The sequence below is a fragment of the Lissotriton vulgaris genome, chromosome 3_2 (genome assembly GCF_964263255.1).
Source record: "Lissotriton vulgaris chromosome 3_2, aLisVul1.2, whole genome shotgun sequence".
Lineage (NCBI taxonomy): Eukaryota > Metazoa > Chordata > Amphibia > Caudata > Salamandridae > Lissotriton > Lissotriton vulgaris.
In genome coordinates this window covers 219809819-219829130 of record NC_141690.1, presented here as the reverse complement: position 1 = coordinate 219829130, position 19312 = coordinate 219809819, and the positions used below count along the sequence as shown (strand labels likewise).

Below are 19312 nucleotides of genomic sequence, written 5' to 3'. Positions count from 1 at the left end.
GGAGCGTGCATCCACAGGCCACAGACAATACATAATATGAGGCATTTCATGTTCATGCACCGGGCTCATACAAAAGACCCCACCCCCAGCGCATTAACATGCATTGTGCCATGTTAAGTAATTCTGCATGACTTGTCAGCCGGATTGATGGATACTAAAGATACTGTGTTTATTAATTTTAAATCCAAGTAATTGTAAAATGAAACTTGGAAAAAGAATGTAAGCAAATGGTTTCATGGCATTCCACATTGCCTGTTCGGACTTCCTGAGATCAGTTAAGTCAAAGCAGTATTTTTAAGAAGTGAGTTATAAAAAACATACTATTTTTCAAGGAGAAACAAACACAGCTGCGCATTAGATTTCTACTGGAGAAAAATATGAAAATGAATTAAAAGAATCAGCGGGCAAAAACTTGGCAATTATTTGTTTTTCATGGAAGAATCTAAGAACTCTATGAAGTTTTAAATTCAATTTTTTTTATGGTTACCACTCTAATTCCAAAATGGAGTCCTGCCCTGAAGAAAAACAATATCAAATCCATATTAAATCTGTGTTCCTAATATTCATTTCATTTATTGTAAGTTTTACAACATATTGCTTTTATTATAGCTATTACGCAATGGGATTATCAATATTACACATGAGTTAGCCCAACAGCACAAAAAAGGCTTAATGTGGCCAACAAAAAAGAATTTGGACCTTATTTAGAAATTGGCAGACGGGATACTCCACCAAAACTTGGAAAATATTTTATTCACCATATTACAGGCAGGGCCGGCTCTAGGCTCATGGTGGCCCTGTGCAGGGAGCGTAGGTGGGGGCCCCGGAAGAAGAGAGGGTCCGGACGGGGCGGAGCTCAGGAAGGTGACACTAGTTAAGCCAAGTAATTAGATATTTTAGCATTATTCACTTTCTCTTAATTTCCATTACATATGATTCTTAGATGGCAGCGACACCTCCTGTCCAAACGCACTCACCCCGACATACAAGGGTAGTACATTACACTGCTGGAGAGACGGACATGAGGAAAGATATTTGAATTCTCGGCCTTGGAATGGGCGGAATGGGCTGGCATACATCATAGCTGTCATACCCTGCTCATAAATGACCTCCTCCTGGGTGTGCAAACGAGACAACCAGCTCTGCTTTGGAAATGTCATTAGGTTTAAACTTGAAATGCACTGTTAATGTGTTTTACAATCATAATTCACTCACTACCCGCCACCAGCCCCTGCTGTTTCACTTATTTGCAGCACAGCAAGCCAGTGGGTCGGGTGCACAGGACGTGGGAAGGGACCCCCCCTCCCCTGAGAGTTGTAATACGTGGTGTGTGGTATTTATCCATTATGTGGACTGTGAGACAGAGTCACTCGGGTTTGGAGGCGCTCTGGCGCTGGCACTGGCAGGACAGGTGCAGGAGGGCTGTGTTCAGCAGTGCGCGGCACGCAGGCATGTGCACTCAGGCTCCGAGCGCCTTCACTTCTGTACACGGGAGCTCGGCTGCACTTCCTTCTTTTGAAGCAGAGAGCAAAGGCAATGGCATCTTTCTGCTTTAAGGCAGAGAACGTGCGTTTTTCAGCTGATTTGCAATATTTCTTAAAGGGACAGTGCCAAGCCAGCTGAATGGGCAGCAAATACGGTATTATATGTGAGCACTCTCACCTTCCCGCTTCAACTGCCTGCCTTTTCACTTTTCAGCCATTTGCTGCCCTGCCCACAGGGTTGCTTACTTGCTTGGGGCATGCATGACACCGGACACGTGGATTGCAAGGCGTGAGCAGTGCGGGAGTGTTCAACTATTCTGATAACATAAGGGCAAGGGATTACTTACATGCCGTGCCGCCTCACATTAAAAGGCAGGGACTTTTGCGTGCGTCTTCTTTGGACATATACTCGGGTGCGTTAAGGGGCTTGTTCAGACCACAGAGGTTTGCTTTGCACTGCCACAAAGGAAGGGCTCATGGCTTGCCACACAGGGACACACACGTCTCGGCCGGCCATGTATTGAGGGCATGATGTAGGGTTCTGTTGAGACCACATGTTTGCACTACCACAGTGGAAGGGCTTGGGTATTACCACAGAGGTACTCTGCGTGCGTCTTCGGACAAATTTTGAGAGCATTAGGCTTAGGGGAAGTGCTTTAAATTGGCCGGACCGGTACTACTAGTGGCTGCCCGGTTCAGATAAACTCGGAGAGAGTGTGTCAGTGTACCTGATGATGAGTCCTCCTCAGTCCTGAGCGACGAGCGTCCGTCAACCAGGGTCAGTGTGGTCAGGTGGGCTGCCGTGGGGGGCTTAAGTTCAGGCTTCGAATCCTTTCCTTTGTCTTCTGCTCCGCTGCCACACCTTACACACTTAACTAACGGTAAACACGCTTATTTGCGTGTGTCGTCATGACCTCATTGCGCAATGCGCATGTGTTGTCCCTGCCCCCTGACAAATGTTATGAGGCCATTGGTCAGTGAGTCAAGTCAACAGCAGCCAGCCCCCCCCCCCCCCCCCCCCCCCCCGCGCTTTCCCCCCCAGTGCCCCCGCGGCGCGCATACGTGTCCCGGAAGGCAGGCCGCGGAAGAGAAAGTGAAAGTCACCAGAGACTCACTGAGTCAGAGGAGTAAAGAGTGAATATCCCCACCACCAATTTAAAACTACTCAACTGAGTCACTCACAGAGGCAGGCCCACACCGTCCATTCCTGCAATCATTCATTCATCATTGGCTAATGGTGGCATGATGATTGGCAATTTGGCATGGCATCCAGTCCTGATGGCAATCCAGTCACACTCCGGCCCGCCCGGCCGGGCCCCGCACTATCGTGTCACTGCTCCTAGGCTCGACCTCAAATGCTCAGAGTCAGCAAGTGTAGCCGCTCTGCCAGCCAGTCACACACAGTCACACGCGGGCGGGCCCCGGGCCGGCCGGGGCCCCGCGCACCATCCTGCTGCAGTGCTCATCACGGGGCCCAGGACTGGGCCGGGGCCCCGGCCCGGACGGACTTGGCGCGCGACGCATGCACCAGCATGCACTGCTCATCAACTTACTCAGTCTCTACTCTCACTGTGCTGCCAGCCTCACGCCGGGCCCCGGCCCGACGTGCTCACAACTCACTCTGCTGACTGAGTCTGCTGCTCAGTCAGCCAGCCTGCTGCTGCCAGCCACACACGGGACCCGGGCCGGCCGGGGGCCCGCACCCGCACCATTCTGCAGTGCCAGCCAGCCTCACCAGTGGGGACCCGCCTGGGGCCCCGTGCCCCCGGCCTGCCCGGGGCCATTATGCTGCCACACTGCCAGCCAGCTGCCTCACATGGGCCCCAGCCGGGGCCCGCACCGCTGCCAGCCTCGCCCCTCATGGGGCTCCGGCCGGGACGGTCCGTCCATATTTTTAAATCTACTCCTCAGTCTCAGTCAATCAATGCATGCAATGAGGGGCCCCGGCGGGGCCCCCTCCTGGAGCGTGGCCCCCCCGCAATGCGGGTGTTGCGGGGGGGGGGGGGGGTGTTACGCCCCTGCAGACCACATATTTCAAAAAGCCTCCTGTCACTATATTCCTAATCCCTGCCAGGGGGCCGCCACTCCAGTGATCCTTCCGATCCGATCCTCGTCGTGGCGGCCCCTGGCGTTTGGCGGCCCTGTGCAGGTGCACAGTTTGCACATGCCTAGGGCCGGCCCTGTTACAGGTGCTTTATAGCCTATTGCAGTTGTGCTAAAATGCATTTGTAATGCGGCTGAGAGGTCATTGATCATGTTTGTCATGGAGTATTCTACCTGCCAAAATCTAGATAAGACCCTGCAAATTAGGTGTGTGTGAAATCCGTGTAGTTTGTTTTGGCATCATTGCATGACATTTTCCAAAAATTCTGTGACTGCAAAACCACAATTTTGCACTGTTTTTGTCCAAAATGTGTCCTCGCATAACTTTTTGATGCAAAGATACATTCAAGCTATAAAAAATGCAAACAAAATGGAACTGTCGCAAACAACCCTCGGATTCCAACGCCCTTGCTCTATAATTCTGCCATGTTTATATGTGATGTGGAATAATGGCATAATTTTGAGAATTTTGTGTAAGAAGCACAGTACAAAGTTTCCAAATTTACGCAAAATATGCAAACGTAGTTTAAATTTTGCCCACGCCTACTTAAAATGAATAATAAGACATGATATAAGGGCTACAGCATGAATGGATGATTTGTTGCATTAAGCCGCTTAACAGTGCCACAAGGAACCTCAGTAGATATGTATGGAAATTAAAGAGGGGTAGCACAAAACTTGCTCTTTGGATAGCCCTTTGGTACACCTGAACCTGCAATTGTTACCCCTTTTCTTAAGGGCCATAAAGGCAGCGGTAGGAAAGTAAAGTGAACAGTCATCTATCTATAAGCCATATTTACTTTCAGTAGTTTCAACAAACACCATTTTTTTTGTTAAAAGTGGGATGGAGAATTGGACTTTTAGTGATTAAGTCTGCTTTCTACCTCTAGTTTTTTGGTTCTTTTAGGATTCCCACCATCTTGGAAGTAGGAGGCCTCCAGTGGTCTAGCCTTTCATGTGCCGCCCACCGCTCCATTATTTAGGGGCTTCAGTTGCGCGTCTGCAATTAGACTGAACGAGATCTGTTTTACTGTCTTGTTGCTTATTGTTAACCTGAGGTTGTGTATCTTAATCGTCTTTGAATTTAACTATAAAGAGGGGAGGAAAGGAATCTTTTGCCTTTTACTGAGAAGGTATTTTTTACTTTTACTGGGAAGGAATTTTTATTTGAGGATGATTCAGAGTAATTAATTTTGGGGAAATCAATGATCCTGAAGACTTTTCTTTAAAAAAGAAAACGCACTTGCAATTTTTGTTAAAAGTGGGAAGAAGAAGCAGACTCTCCATAATTATGGGTTTGATTTAGATCTTGGAAGATCTGTTCCTGCTGTCACTTTTTTGACGGTTTCAGCTTCCGCCTGCTCTATTTAGATGTTAGCGGGCCCCTGGATGAAAGACCGCCGACTTTGCCAGAATTTACACCCACGTCGGCAGCGTCATAGGTAGAAGTGGCCGCAGGGTCAATCACCATGGGCCTTTCTGTCAAGGAAACTGAGGTAGGGGTACCCCCTACTTTGAGTTGGTGTAATCGAAGGAAATGATGTAAAAGCGTACCTTTTTTCTGTTTCCCACTTCTGTTTCCATCTTGAACCCCATTGCCCAGGTCCTCCCTTTGCTGCTACCACATAACAACAGCGCTAACCAACTCCATTGTTGCTCTGATCTACGGTAAGCTTTTTTTTACAATTGTCTTAAAATGAATAGTGTGTTGACAATTGCTTTAGTCTCGTGGATTTTTAAATTGCTTTTACATGCATTTTTTTATGTGTAATACATTAGTGTTCATTTGACAACTCATCAAGGTAAAATGAACACACCTGTATGTACACTTAAAAAAAAATTATGTTGTTGTGGTGGTTGTGGGCGTTGTGCTTGTGGTGCATGTGAGTGTGCATTCAATAGTGTATGTGTGTTGTTTGTGTTCTATGCAATATGAAAAGGGGCATAACACATTACCTACATATATGTTAGAAGCAAACACTACACATATGTGTATGTACACATAAATCAGTGGCTCTTTGCCAGTCTCCACTTCATCAGGGACTCACTCCATCAGCAAACTGCTGCTAGGACAATACCAAAAACAACAGTTGATGGACAGAATGCAGAACAAGGTCATACATTCACCCCAGTACAGAGATCTGGGCCTAAATCCATGGTTCTTTTGCACTCCACACCACCCCAGTTCAGACATGGCCATATGTAAATCAGTCTGACCCTGTGCCTCATGGGAACAGTCCAGCCCGAACTGCCAAGCCATGCCTTCCCTGGACCGGAAACAAGCTTTCGAGGACCAGTTTCTGGCATTTCAGCCGTCTTCAGCCCGGCTTGCTTGAATCCAGTGGTGTGGAGTGCATGGGACTCATGTCAGAGTATACCCATCCCACTGGGGGTGACAAATGCAAAAACCACAGTTGATGTACAGAATGCAGAACAATGTCATACATTCACCCCTGTACAGAGATCTGGGCCTAAATCCATTGTTCTTTTGCACTTCACACCACCCCAGTTCAGACATGGCCATATGCAAATCAGTCTGACCCTGTGCCTCATGGGAACAGTCCAGCCATGCCTTCCCTGAACCGGAAACAAGCTTCCGAAGACCAGTTTCTGGCATTTCATCTCTTTTGTATCACTAGGACAATACCAGCATAGCAGTAACATCTAAATAGGCTCGGTACAAACTCGCCGACCTGACAGAAATGGAGTACTGTTAGACAGCGGAGGAGTCTGCCTCGGTGACGGTGTGCCGCTTACATGACAGGAAATAGTCCGTCGATGTGGACGGCAGTTTAGCCAGCACACATCTAAATACAGCAGGCAGGATACTGTCAGCTGGGTGGAGTACCTGGATACTCCGCCTCAGAGGAACAATTAGAGTCCTGCCAAGATTCTAACCAGGCCCTCTTGTTGCTTTGGCTGCTTGGTTGGAAACACCTGACCGTGCCCCCGGTCGGTTCTTATTCAGCACACAGAGTGTACATGGTGGGGCTGCCTAATGTCAGGGAACCAGCATGCTCGGGGCTGCAAGCCTACCGAGGTCCTGGGCTCCCTTCCCCGCTGTGGTGTCATAAAGCACCCTCAGAGGCTTCGCGTGAATGCCCAGGTTCAGAGGCTCGGAACAGGGTCCTGGGGCTCCCCAGTCCTGGCTCCATTCTCTAGCAAAGATGTTTGAAATAAAGGTGCAAAAAATTATGATACCAACTGCTGCACTGCTGAAATCAGGAAAACTATCCTCCACAATTATACAGTTTTTAAAAATTTTTTAACATTTGACCAAAGTAATCCATTGTATTTCCATTTTTAAAGTGTTCAGTAATCCATTTTTTCCATACTTATAGAATCACTGCAGAGACAGAAGAGTTGAACTGGAATGCTTTATTCCTCATTTTCAAATGTCGTATGCTGTTTATCCAAACCTAAACATAGACATGTGTTGCCATCTATCCTTAGACCCAGTACAATAGAAAACCCAATGCATTTCGATTTGTTGTAAGTTCTTCGTCAAGGGTACTGTAATGAATCAGAAAGAACTGTTTAAACGATTGCTCCAGAGCGATGCGCACTGAATGATGTTAAATAACGCATTTTATCCATAAACCCCCCTCCCTGTTAACCCTCATTAACTTCCCCTCCCTCACAATCTCATAGAAACAAAAAATGAATAAAAAACCCCTAAAAACCACTCATTGTACATAACAACCACCAAGACAATCAGTGTCCATTTACCTTGAGAGGCCATAGCTGACAAGTTCTAGCAAGCCACATCACAAAGGGCCTGAGAGACTTCCCCTGCTTGGTCGGGTTCATGAGTTTCATCCGAGCCCCGAGGGAGGGCTGGGTTGGGAGCACCAGTCCTGGCCTCTGTCCCGTCAGTCAACCACACAGCATATGTCCCGGGACGTGGTCCCATGGAGGTCTCCCCTACATGTCAGGGTCCCATCCTGGGCTACGTCCTCCTTCTGGCCTGCCATGCAGCAAAGCACCCATTACAGCATCCTGCAGGCTCCTGGGAGGCCTCCCCTGCTTGGCCGGATCCAGGAGCTCAGGAGCTCTGGACTGGCTCCTGGCCATGGCCTGAAGGGCCTTGGGTTGTCCTCCAGCCCGCCGCATGGAAAAAGCCTGGGACCGAGTCCCATGGGCAACGGGAGGCCTATTTCAGGAGCTCAGAGTTGGCTCTGGACTGCATCTGCAGGCCCACCACATTGCAAATCGCCAGGGACGGAGGCACTTATGCTTGGGGAGGCCGCTCCCACTTTGCTGGTGTGTAAAGATGCCTCCGTGCCCCGTGTCAGAACTTCTTCAGGTCCCTCACATAGACCCGTGCCTGGGGCTCCAGGGAGAAGCAGAATCCCTTTTTGTTAACTCACAGGGCGACTAGATGGACATCCTTCGAGCCCAGCGATTTGGTTGCTCTGAACCCTTCGGGCATCTGGTCATGCGCCATGCTTTCCAATGGGCATCCAGATGGCCGAGCTGCCCTGAAGTTCCAATGTGGGCTCATTTGCTTCCTCGAGCCCTGCCAGGCCTCCAGGAGGTTGGGGGTGTTTGCACCAGTGGTCCCCTCTGTTACTCAGTGCACACCGTGCACACAGTGCACAAGGACTACAAGAGAGGGGGTAGCCTTCCTCTGTATTATTAGGGACAGGGTACTCTGGACCCCCTCGCGGTCCAGCAGTTCTCAACCAGGTACCATGCAGACCAAAGCCCCTGAGACCTTCTTCTGAGCCTACTATCCCCAAGAGCAGGCAGTGACGCAAAGCGGACATTCCCACGCAGGGTGGTCAATTTCGCACACTTTGCTCATTTAGGAATCGAGTGCGCAGCCAGCCCGGGCTTTTGTTTCAAGCAAAGAGCTTCCACCCTACCAGGGACCATCCAAGTCAATGGCTTGCCATTCAGTGAGGCCCTTCCCCTACCCATCAGATTGCAGGCTGAGCAGCCTTGGCAGCTTGTGCCCCACCCCCAGTGGCCTGACCAGATTGGAAGGGGTCGGTGGCACCAGGTCCCGGATGCCCCCCTCTACCCATCGCATTTTTGCAGCAGCTCGAAGACCGTTCCTTGGGGTGTCCCTGCTGCCCAGCCCAGCACCCCTGTGTCTTTCTCGGGCTGCACTTGGGCCTGCCTCTTACTTCCAAAGAGATAGATGGGCCCGGTGGTGAATGTGCGACCGCACCTATCCCCTCAGCCAGCACCCTCTCCCAGGCTGGTGGGCTTCCCCAGCAGGCTCCTGAGGGGTGTGAAGGTCGGCCGTCCGGGAACAGGCACATGTCTCTCAACCCCCGTCCAGTAGGTGCGGGTACCTGGTTGATCGAGCCAGTAGTCAATTAAATTATTAATTTTAATTAAAAACCCATTTAAACTAATTATAATGAATTTACTTCCCACCCAGGACCCATGTAAAATCGAAAACCCACACCCAAAATGTAACTTACATTTTGTTATCGCACAAGTAATGTAAATAATTATTAATTAAATAATGAATATTAATAAAAAAACAATTATTAAATCATCATAATTTAATGACTTTCCACCCTGTACCCCTATAAATTCACAACCCGCACCTAAAATGTAACTTGAAAAAAATGTATTACACAATTAACATAATTATCAAATAAATAATTTATATTAATTAAAAACTAACTATTCTTTAATTATAATCAATTTACTTCCAACCCTGCACCCCTATAAACCCTCAACCCCCTAAGGTACTAAAAATCAGAATTGTTTTTTACATTTAAATAAAAAAAATAGCTACAAACAATGTAACTATATTAAAAAACAGAACCATTAATCATACACAAAAATACAACATATAAATCAAACATTTAAATTATATACTAAAATTCCACCAATAATTAAAAAACAATATTATTACCAACTATATTTTTCTAAACGATATTAATGACTTCAATATTTTTATAATCGATAATACTTACCTTAAATCAATTTTCTTGACCACGATGTTCTTGCAGATGATATTTCCATATCACAATATGTTGGACACAATATTTTTGTTTCAATATTTTGTCTGAATACCGAAACTGCAAATGGCTTATTAAATCCGTTGTGGTTTCTTTGATCGTTTCACCTGTTACTTTGATGACTGTGGTAATTCTAGAGCTAATACATGCCGACGAGTACTGACCTCCTGGGATGTGTGCATTTATCAGACCAAGACCAATCTAGGGTTGCCTGGCCACTTTGGTCACTCTAGGTAACCTCGGGCCAATTGCACGTTCCTGTGGCGGTGACTTTACATTCGGATGTATGCCCTGTCAACTTTCAATTATACTTTCTGTGCCAACCATGGTGACCATGGTTAAGGGGGAATCAGGAGTCGATTCTGGATACGGAACCCGAGAAAAAACTACCACATCCAAGGAAAGCAGCAGTCGCACAAATATCCACTCTCGACTCAGGAAAATATAGGGCTTGTTTGAGGCCCTGTATTTAGAATCAGTAAACTTTAAATCCTTTAACGAGGATCCTTTTGAGAGCAAGTCTGGTCACAACAGCTGCTCTAATTACAGCTCCAATAGTATATATTGAAGTTGCTGCAGTTGAAAAGCTCATAGTTAGATCTTGGGCTCGAACTGGCAGTACATCGCGAAGCAAATTAACACCTATTCCAGCCGCTGCCTCTCAGCGCCCCCTTGATGCTCTTGATTGATTGTCCTGGGGATCCGAAGCATTTACTTTGAAAAGATTTGAGTGCTCAAAGCAGGCAGGTCATCTGCATACTTCAGCTGAAAATAATGGAATAGGACTCCAGTTCTATATATTGTTTTTCATAACTGGGGCTATGATTAAGAGGCAAAGCTGGGAGCATTTGTGTTGTGCCACTAGACAACAACGACAGCAACCTCACCACCCTCGGACTGACACAGATCGTCACAACACCTACCCACATCGCCGGCCACACACTCGATGCTATCTTCTCCTCCAGTACCCACGTTGTATTCAGCCACACCTCCGAACTCACCTGGACCGACCACCACTGCATCCACTTCAACTTCCGGAAACCCGTCTCACATCACCGCACCCTACAGATCCCTAGACGTCGCTGGGGCAAAATCATCAAGAAACTACTGCAAACACACCTCGCACTCAACCCCCGACCAACCCCACGGACCTCGAGGAGGGAGCCCGCACCCTCAAACTCTGGATGGAAGACTGCGCCAACACCTTAGCCCTGACAAGACAACACGCCAACAGAAATACCAGTCAGAGAGCCAGCTGGTTCACCCCGGAGCTCCTAACCTCCAAGCGCAAATGTCAGAGACTGGAAAATACCTGGCACGACGAGAAAACACCCAACAGACACGCAGCTCTCAAAACCGCCATCCGCAACCACCACCACAACCTCATCAGGACCACCAAGAAGGCCGCCTTCATGAACCTCCTCAACAACAACGCACACAACAGCAAGGAGCTCTTCCACATCGTGAAGGAACTCTCCAACCCCAGCTCCTGCCCCAACGACATCCCCCCGTCACAAGCCATGTGCGACGCCCTTGCTCCTTCTTCCACCGCAAGATTACCGACATCCACAACAGCTTCAATCTTGAGACGGACCCGCCAACCCCACCACCCCAGGCCCACCGACACCCACCAACCACAACCGCCTCACCGTCTGGACCAGCGTAACCACAGAGGACACAATCAAAACAATGAGTACCATACACTCAGGCGCCCGACCGACCCTCTTCCCCACCACATCCTCAACAAGGCAGACAGTTCCATCACCCCCCAGCTGTGCAACATCATCAACCTCTCATTCAAGACCGCGACCTTCCCTGAGAGCTGGAAACACGCCGAGATTAACGCCTTACTGAAGAAACCCAAGGCGGACCCGAGCGACCTAAAGAACTTCCGGCCCATCTCCCTGCTTCCATTTCCAGTGAAGGTCATCGAAAAGACCGTCAACAACCAGCTCACCCGCTACCTAGAAGGCTACAACAATCTCAACCCCTCCCAGTCAGGCCTCCGCAAAAACCACAGCACCGAGACCGCCCTCATCGCCGCCACAGATGACATCAGACTCCTACTCGACAATGGTGAGACAGCAGCCCTCATCCTCCTGGACCTCTCCGCCGCCTTCGACACTGTCTGCCATCACACGCTACGCACACGCCTCTACGACGCAGGGATCCGCGACAAGACCCTGGGCTGGATCACCTCCTTCCTCTCCGACAGAATCCAAAGAGTCCACCTCCCTCCGTTCCACTCCGGAGTCACCAAGACGATCTGCGGTGTTCCACAAGGATCATCCCTCAGCCCGAAGCTCTTCAACATCTACATGGCTCCACTCGCACGCATCGCCAGACTCCATGACCTCAACATCATCTCCTACGCGGACAACACCCAGCTGATCCTCTCCCTCACCAACGAACCCCTCTCCGCCAAAGCCAACCTCCACCGCAGTATGTAGGCGGTCGCCGACTGGATGGAAGAAAGCCGGCTCAAACTCAACACGGAAAAGACAGAGATCCTCATCCTCGGACCCAACCCCTCAGCCTGGGACAACTCCTGGTGGCCCACATCTCTGGCACCGCTCCTACACCAACCAACCACGCACGCAACCTGGGAGTCATCCTCGACTCGAAACTCACCATGACCAACCAGGTCAACGCAGTCTCCTCAACCTGCTTCTACACCCTCCGCATGCTTCGCAAGATCTACAGATGGATCCCCACCGACACACAAAAAAACGTCACCCACGCCCTCATCAGCAGCAGGCTCGACTACGGCAACGACCTCTACGCCGGAGCCCCAGCCAGACTCCTCAGCAGACTTCAAAGAATCCAGAATGGCTCGGCACGCCTGATCCTCGACGTCCCCCGCCAAGACCACATCACCCCCCACCTGAGAAACCTGCACTGGCTCCCCGTCAACAGAAGAATCACCTTCAAGCTCCTGACCCACGCTCACAAGGCACTTCACAACACAGGCCCAGCATACCTGAAAAACTGACTGTCATTCTACGTACCCACAGGAGACTCCGCTCCGCCGATCTCTCTCTGGCCACCGTCCCACGCATCCACTGAACCACCTCTGGAGGCAGGTCCTTCTTCCATCACGCCGCCAAGACTTGAAACTCCCTCCCTCTCCTCCTACGGCAGTCAGAAGACCCTCAGACCTTCAGGAGACTACTCAAGACCTGGCTCTTCGACCACTATCTGCAGCCTCCCAGTGCCTTGAGACCCTCGCGGGTATGTAGATCGCTTTATAAATTGTTTGATTGATTGACTAGAGGTGACATTCTTGGACAGGCTCAAAATGAGCTGAAGTAATTACAATGCGAACTTTGTGAACATTCTAAAACACCTTCTAGAAGATAGCCTGATCAAATTAATCATCTGCACCTGTTCCCCGCTATAAGCAATTAGAACGCAACCTTTGTGAACATTCTAAAACACCTTCTAGAAGGCAGCCTCATCAAGTTAATTATCTACATCTATTCCTTGTTACTATCAACTAAAATATGACCTCTATGAAAATTCTAAAGCAGTCTTGTTTAAAGACCATCCACACTCCTCCCCTTTGCTTAGCCTCTTCGCCCACCACTTACCTGTTTCCCAGCTTCTAGGACCCTGCCTTGCTAGCTCCCTTGATTCTCCCGCTTCAACATCATCCTGCATTAGTCATGCAACTGGATGGAAAAAAGAACAATCAAAAAAGGAGAGACACATTAACAGACATGATTTTACTACATACTGAGCTCAGTCGCAACATTATGCTGCAAACAAAGGAAACCAGAGTTTTTGTTCAACTTGTTCATACTGCTGGAAGGGCTCTGCCCCAGGGGAGTGCCCCAGGGCTCGTCCCTGAGCCCGACCCTTTTTAATTTGTATGTAGCGCCTGTTGCCTCCATTGTGGAGAGTCATGGCCTCCAAATGGTATCTTATGCCGATGATACGCAACTGTTCATCTCCCTGTCGCATGCGCCCTGTCTTGCTGCAGATGGCTTCCGATCGTGCATGAAAGATCTTGCTGATTGGATGGCCATGAATTGTTTGAAACTCAACGGCAGCAAGACAGAGGTACTGGTGGTAGGAAGAGCCCAGTCTGTCTGGTCGTAGGCTTGGTGGCCATCCTGTCTAGGACCGACTCCCACCCCCTGTCAGGAGGCAAAAAACCTAGGAGTATGGTTTGACGCAGGTCTTACTTTTGGGCCCCAGATCAACCATGTGGTCGGCGTGTGTTTTGGGGTCCTGAAAAGGCTGAGGAAAGTCCTTGACCTACTGCCGATGGAAGCTCGTCAAACCCTGGTACATGCATTGGTACATGCAAGGCTGGACTATGCGAACCTGCTGTACCTGGGGGCACCGGGGAAAAGTGTTGGTCGCCTTCAAGTGCTGCAAAATGCGGCAGCACGTTTGATCCTCAGGCTGCCCAAAAGGGCGCCCTCGAAGGTGGCCCTGCAGAAGCTACATTGGCTCCCTGTGAAGAGCAGAGTCGAGTACAAGGCCCTTTGCACCTGTCATCGGATTCTGAATGGCAGGGCACCTCGACCACTGCAGAGATTGATTGAGCGCTCAGATCTGCGGGTGGGGGACTGCTGAGGATCCCCAAGGTGAAGAAAGCTTGCATGGGAGGCAGATCCTTTAGGTATTTAGCGGCAAACCACTGGAACAAACTCCCAGTAGACCTACGCTTGGAACCAGTAGAAACGAGGTTTCGAGCAAAATTAAAAACCTACCTCTTTGTCAGATAATGGCCTGCCTTGCAGCTAAATTTCCCTGTTTTCCGCCTCCCTCATCGTCAGCGCAGGGACACGCCGGTGTGCGTAACTCAGCGCTCTATAAATGCCCCTATTATTATTATTATTATTATTATCAGAGAGCACTTGGGTGAAGCCAACTCGTCAAAATTGGCTTATGGGTTTGATGCTTAAATCATACTCACTACAGTTTTGAAAAAAGTTGATAAAGCAGCCTCTAAGGATAGTCTAAATAAAAACAAAATAGCAACAAAGCTGAAGGTTGGTTGGGATTTGAAAAGCTTTCATGAGGTGATACCTTAAGAGATAGAGTTAATACTAGACTAAAGCCTTAACATTTGTTTGTTTATAGGTATCATATCTGCCAGTACCATTCATCAGACTGATGTGAATGCCTGCAGTGTTGCTGTTGAGTAGGCAAACCACAGCATCTATGACTAGTAGTGACAAACACCCAAATTCGTTAGTAGTGACAAACACCCAAATTCGTTTTTCACTGTTATGTTAGGATAATACATTTTTAAAGCGCACAAATACCTGTGGGTGTCTTGGCGCTGATAGGTGTGGCAGATTGACAAGGATAGAGAGGACTAGATGTTGAAGAGACACGTTTTGAGCAGTTTTTTAAAAATCAATAAAGTGGTAGCTGCGTTGATGCTTATAGGCAAAGTTCCAAAGTGCTGGGGCTTCTGAGGAGAAACAACTGCCCCCCCCCCAATTTGAGTCTCTTAAAACTGGGGCAGGAGACCATCATGGTGCTTTTAGAAGTCTCTGCTGGGTACGTACCAGGTTATGTTATGTTATGCGTTTTTATTAAGCGCACAGATGCTCCAGCGAAGGAGCGTCCTGGCGCCCGACAAGGTAGCAGCACAACACAACGAAACAAAAAAACAGGGAATCCAAATGCTAAATAAATAAGAAAGTTTTAACCGCACGGCGAAAGGAGAGCAGATCCCTAAGGGCACGAATCGCCGGGGGAAGGGAGTTCCAAAGCACCGCCGCACGGACTTGAAAAGAGCGTCCGCCAGCCCTGCTACGCTTAAAACGAGGAACAACAGCCAATTCTAGATCAGCGGATCTTAAGGGTCGGGCTGGGATGTAACGAACCAAGAGCTTGGAGATAATCGCAGCCGGAGACCCCTTAAGGATTTTATAGGCAACACAGAGGACCTTGAACCGGATCCGCTGTGCCACCGGGAGCCAATGCAGCGAACGCAGGGTGTTAGTAGTGGGGCATGATCTAGGTAATCCTACCACCGCTCTTGCTGCGGCATTCTGGATACGCTGCAGGCGTCCGATTTCTGCTTGATTCAGGCCCACTAATAGGGAACTCGCGTAATCCAGCCTAGAGATGACTGTGGCATGGATCACGAGTTGCCTAGTGGAGGCATCAAAGAACTTAAGCACGGGACGGAGTCCTCGCAAGATGCCTAAACAACAGGCCACCGTACGTTTGGTGTGACAGACAAACGCAAGGGAAGGATCCAGCCAGACTCTGAGGTTTTTGAGCTCAGAGACTGGGGTAGGTGTAAGGCCCAAGTCCGCTGGCCACCATCTCTCTCCCCAGAGTTCCGGTTGTTTGCCAAAAATCATGACCTCGGTCTTACTAGCGTTCAGCTGGAGACAGTTGGACGTCATCCAGCCGGCGACCGCCCGCAGTCCTTGTTGGAATCTGGGGGCATCCACATCGGCATCCCCACTGATCGTGACCGCTAGCTGGGTGTCATCGGCGTATGACGCCATGGTCATACCCCATTGCCTGACAACCTCAGCTAGCGGTCTTACGTATAGATTAAACAACGTAGGACTCAGCGAGGAGCCTTGGGGGACCCCCAGGTCCAAAGGATGGTATTTTGACTGATACGGCAGGACGGTCACGCTAAAGGCACGATTGGCTAAGAAGGAACGGAACCACTGGAGAGCAGGGCCGGTAACACCAACCTCCTCTAGACGACGCAGATGGATAGGGTGCGATACGGTGTCAAAGGCGGCGCTCAGATCTAATAACACCAGCGCCGCCGTTTGACCCGCATCGAGCACGGAGCGTAAGTGCTCCACCATATACAGTAGAGCCGTCTCCGTGCTGTGCCCAGCCCGAAACCCATTCTGCGTCATATCAAGGGCGTCAGCTTGAAGTAGATGTTCCGAGAGGACAGAGTTGACGTGCGCCTCAGTCACCTTGGCAGGCCACGGCAGGAGTGAAATTGGCCGATAATTCTCGGGCTTGCTGCCATCCAAGTTAGGCTTCTTGAGATTAGGCCTAACCACAGCCTGTTTCCACTTCAGTGGAACTACGCCAGATGTAAGCGACGTATTGATCAGTGAGCAAAGCGGCGAGATGTCATGCGCAGCTAGATCTTTAAACAAAGCCGGACAAAGCGGATCAGCCGGGGACCCCGACTTCACTTGTTGAACCAGTTTGCCAAGGCTTTCGGGTGTTAGGCTCGGGAAGGAGTATAACTCCTCTGATGTCAGAGGCTTAAGAGGTATGTCGGCGGACGGGGTAGCCAATGGAAAGGCACGATAGATGGCATTGACCTTTTCCAAAAAGAAATCCGCTAAAGTTTCACAATGCTCCACGGAACTCTGGTAGGTCGCAGTCACCTTTTTGGCGGTAAGATCTTTCAACACCTTAAAAATAGCTTTGGAGGGGTTTGTGCTGGTCCGAAATTGCAGGGCATAAAAGGCAGAGCGGGTTCTGCACACTGCCCGATGATAAAGTTTCACAGTGGCCAAATACAAAACTTTTTTCTCGTTGTAGGTTTTGCGCCAAACCCACTCTGCACGCCTACAGATGGTCTTAAGTGCCCGTAACGAGTCATCATACCATGGGCTGGAATTCCTTGCCCCAGATTTACACAAAACTATGGGAATAAGGGAGTCTAATGCCCTAGTTACCCAGTCGCAGAAGCAATCATAGCCCTGATCTGCCGACTCAATTATACCTAGTGGGTCGGACGACAAGAGATGGAAAAAATCGTCAAGTTTCAACTTGTTCCAACGCCGCCTAGGGATAGGGCGCACCACTGGTTTGGGTTGCATAGCAGGCATGGGGCACCGAATCCGTATCAAATAATGGTCGGCAGTCCTCGATCGGCCCGGTTCACAACTGCCTTGACTCGTGAACGCCGCGACACGCTGATTAAGTCAGTGCACACGGAGCACGGCTGATCCCTACGGCCGGCGAGAGCGCTGAGATATCCAGCAAGCTCCTCCCCACAGCCCAGAATCGACTCGTTCTGAGGAGCCTAAAGTTGCCCTGAGATCCCCTCCAATTGTTGGTTGCAAGGATTCTACTCAACCAAGATCCTCCCAGCACTCCTTCATTCAGACAACCAGTCCTGATGATGATCCAAACTAATCCGGATCGAAACGCCGTCGACCTAACAGCCTGATCAATAGGCGCACCTCTTCCTTGTGGCTCTACATTCAAATTAAATCAACTGTGCCCACTCTGATATCACAATGTCACATGCGCCGTTAAGCCACTCACTGTAAATAGTTTGCACCTTATGCACAGTGCGCCACCAACGCTGTTCACCTTTCACTTGCGTCACCACTTGCACTTTTTATACACGCTTCTTGCACCAAGTTCCATGTGGTTGTCATTACAATCTATGCAGTGCTGTTCTTAACTGTATACGTCCGACCTTGGAACTAATGTGACCAGATAAAGATGAGTAACTATCTTTTGACTAAAAAACGAGTAATCTCCTTCTTGTCCACTCAAGTAATGCTATGTGCATGCTATCTATAATTGTCTATCGACTCCCACCTTTCAGTACACTGTGTTCTAGTTGCCTCTTACCTACCCAGTCCTGACTTGGTCTATTGGTTATACTCCTGTATATTTTACAACAATAAATGTTGAAGAGCATTGGGCTCAGTGAAGATCCCTGAGGGACTCTACAAGGAAGAGAAAATGACATGGATGAGAAATACTACTGTGAGGTCTATTCCTTTCATAGGTAAACATTGGGAATACCTTAGTACACTTTAAAGATGTAATTTCCCTCGTTAACTGGCATGATCAGCAATGATGTAGACCTGGTTGAGGGCTGGATTGAGTCTGCCTGCCTAGCTCTGGCACCAGAAAGTAGTACCAAACAGCAGCGCTAAAAAGTGCCTATACCCCCGTGGTTCACTTCCTCTCTAAAAGATTCTAAATTAGTATGTAAATGTACATGTGCAGAGAGGTTATGGAGGATGAACTACTGTCCAGCAGCCAAATCAGATTATAAATTAGTGCCTGGAAACTACTATAAAGAAATTAAGTTAGCAAAAAAAGCCTATTATGAGGCCAAAATCGTAAGAGCAGGCAATTATTCAAGAGAAATTTTTTATATTGTGAAGTCCTTCTCCGCACCCGAAGTTGGTTCCAATGAGAAACCGCCCTCTGAGGAATGGTGTGAGACGCTTGCCTCATTCTTCCAGGAAAAAATAGATTCTACCCAGACCAGCCCCCCTCCATTAACAATGGGATATGTTACATCAGGCCCTGCCTTAGAAGTGGGCAATGATCAGGATACAATTAATCACAGCCCACCGCCCTTCACGGAAATATGTTCTCTGAACGTTCTATACCCTATTTCTCTGGAAGACTCTCCCAGGGCCTTAAAACGCCTTAATTCTGGCTCTCTGGTGGACCCTGCCTCTGCTTCTACTCTGGGTGCAGTGGCCATAAATCCATCTATAAGCCAGTTATTAAACCCCTCCCTCTCGTCTGCTACGGTTCCCACTAAATGGCAACAGGCAAAGGTATTCCATTGCTAAAAAATGCCCAGGCTAATCCCGCGGACCCTGCCAAATATGGGCCTATCTCCCTTCTCCCGGTTTTCTCAAAGCTCCTGGAGAAACATGTGAACCAGCAGCTATCTTCCTTTTTTAAATGAACTGCCTACTTCACCCGAGCAAGTCAGGCTTTCGACCGAACCATAGTACGGAAACCACCCTTTTTGAGGTGGTCAATTCCATTCGGCTAAGCCTGGAGGAGAGAGCG

The 19312-nt window shown here is 49.0% G+C and overlaps 1 protein-coding gene across 1 annotated transcript in view; it reads right to left on the bottom strand.

Annotated features, from left to right (window-relative positions):
* Nucleotides 1–2387, bottom strand: part of LOC147725552 (uncharacterized) — a 124687-nt gene extending 122300 nt beyond the window's left edge. The window contains exon 1 of the mRNA XM_086964242.1: nt 2213–2387. The gene's annotated coding sequence lies outside the window, so the exon portion shown is untranslated. The remainder of the gene's footprint in view (nt 1–2212) is intronic.
* Between the last annotated feature and the right edge of the window lie 16925 nt (nt 2388–19312).